Here is a 2,244-nt window from a genome sequence, read left to right as displayed (position 1 = left end):
TGTCAGAAGTAACCTCTGCAAAGTGAATATGTGTGTGGGGAACACGGACCTTATGCATAATCCTTATCTGTCCCTGTTTTACGTATAGGCAGTGTTTAGTTGTCATGAAGAGACCTGTCAATGTGGTGAATAATTAAGGATTGATACAAATTGTTGACTGGTTCACAGGCTGGTTCATTAGGTCAGTAATTTTCTCTGTTGTGTCTGCTTACCATGCGGTGTTTTTTAGACCATTAGTGAGCAGCAGTTAGTTGAATCGGACTGCCCATGTGCCAGCTTGTCTGCTGTGTTTCTGCCTCTGGCAGATGTTTGTATTGTAGACATACAATTGAATTTGTTTAAAATGTGTTTCAGGTTATTGCTTATTTAAAAGTCTCTCTTTTTAAGTGTCTTGTAACCCTGCTGATTCTGTGTTTTGTTGCAGAACTACCCATGAGTTTTTGTTTGGTGCCCTTGCTGAACTTGTAGATAATGCCAGGTATGTACCTGAGATTGCCTAATTCCTAAGGTAAATTCAGTTAAGATTGAATTAGCCTGTCTGTTGATACTGAGCAATTTTCACTTCTAGTAGACTTTACAAAAAATATAATATGAATACTTCCCTTGGTCTTCCATCTGCCACATCTGCCCCCTAAAAAAAAAAAAAAAATATTCCTGGGAGGGCAGATTTGAAGGGAAATTGTTAGAAAACACAAGGTAGATTTAACAAAACATTTAATAAGCCTTTTTGTTTAAAGAAATTAGTAAAATAATAATCACTGGAGCTGGGACTCTTAAGATATTTAGATAATCCTTGACTCTTAGTATCAAGCACGGTGATTGGATGAAAATGAAATCAGAATTAGAAACTCAGAATTCTGTGTGTGCTTTTTTGATCCCACTCCCAACACCCTGCCCCTTAATATGACTTGTGTTATAAAGCCAGTGATACTGTAACTAAGTTTTAATTGTGTGACAGTGATGTCTTGTGCTGGAGTTTGGGTTCAAGTAAACAAAAAGTAGAACAGTGTGTCTTCTAACTTGTCTGTTAGTGCTGACCATGAGGCCTTTGCCTGACTTTGATCTGTGCAGCCAGTTCATTTTGGAAATTATTGCATATGCCTGGATTTTAGCTTCATTTCTATTTGACATTTAAATATTGATTTTGGTTTTTATTGCTTTGTAGAGATGCAGATGCCACGAGAATAGACATTTATACTGGTAAGTCACTCCTGCTGCTTCCTTGCATGTCAGTAGTTAAGTCAGTATGTATCTTGGGTTGAGGCTGTAAATGTGTGTTGTACTATAACAGTGAGGGTGTTTATGCTCAATATCGTGTTCAGTTTTGGGGCCCCCACTTCCAGAAAGACACTTGAGGTGCTGGAGTGCGTCCAGAGAAGGGCAACGAAGCTGGTGAAGGGTCTGGAGCACAGTTCCTGTGAGGAGCAGCTGAGGGAGCCGGGATTGTTTAGCCTGGAGAAGAGGAGGCTCAGGGGAGACCTTACCGCTCACTACAACTGCCTGAAAGGTGGTTGCAGAGAGGTGGGGGTTGGTCTCTGTTCCCAAGGGACAAATGATAGGATGAGAGGAAACAGTCTCATGTTGCACCAGGGGAGGCTTAGATTGGATATTAGGAAAAATTTCTTCACTGAAAGTGTTATCAAGTATTGGAAGAGGCTGCCTAGGGATGTAGTTGACTCACCATCTGCACGTATTTAAAAGATGCGTAGATATGGTGCTTAGAGACCTGGTTTAGTGGTGGACTTGGCAGTGTTAGGTTTATGGTTGGACTAAATGATCTTAAGGGTCTTTTCCAACCTAAGTAATTCTATTATTCTACTGTTTGTCCTGTGCCCCAGTGCCTGTTGTCTTTCAAATAGTAGTACCTTTACAAATAACTCAGGCACGTGCTTAGGTCAGTCTTGGTAAAGTGAGTAGCTGTTTATGTTGGCTGCTTAAGAAACCTGCTTTTACGATATACTCATATATTTACATACAGATTAAAGAGCAGGAGAAGTTCTTAGTCATTCTGTAACAAAAATCTGGTGTTCTTACAGCTTAGCCATCCTTGGGTTGTGAAAGTCCTGTTTTGTTGTATTGCTTATGTCATGAACACTGATTCCATTTTTATAGAATCACAGAATGGTTTGGGTTGGAAGGGACCTTAAAGATCATCCAGTCCCAACCCCCTGCCATGGGCAGGGACACCTTCCACTAGACCAGGTTGCTCCAAGCCTCATCCAGCCTGGCCTTGGACACTCCCAG

General features: G+C 40.9%; 1 protein-coding gene across 1 annotated transcript in view; it reads left to right on the top strand.

Annotated features, from left to right (window-relative positions):
• Positions 1 to 431: 431 nt before the first annotated feature.
• The window catches only part of LOC104508786 (MORC family CW-type zinc finger protein 2-like), a gene marked incomplete at its 3' end in the record, with an annotated part of 31,579 nt that continues 29,766 nt past the window's right edge, over positions 432 to 2,244 (top strand). The window contains exons 1-2 of the mRNA XM_010150516.1: positions 432 to 478; positions 1,166 to 1,200. The remainder of the gene's footprint in view (positions 479 to 1,165; positions 1,201 to 2,244) is intronic.

This window comes from Eurypyga helias, unplaced genomic scaffold (assembly GCF_000690775.1).
Source record: "Eurypyga helias isolate BGI_N326 unplaced genomic scaffold, ASM69077v1 scaffold7434, whole genome shotgun sequence".
Lineage (NCBI taxonomy): Eukaryota > Metazoa > Chordata > Aves > Eurypygiformes > Eurypygidae > Eurypyga > Eurypyga helias.
The sequence above is the reverse complement of the archived record's forward strand: the minus strand, read 5'-3'. Positions and strand labels throughout refer to the sequence as shown.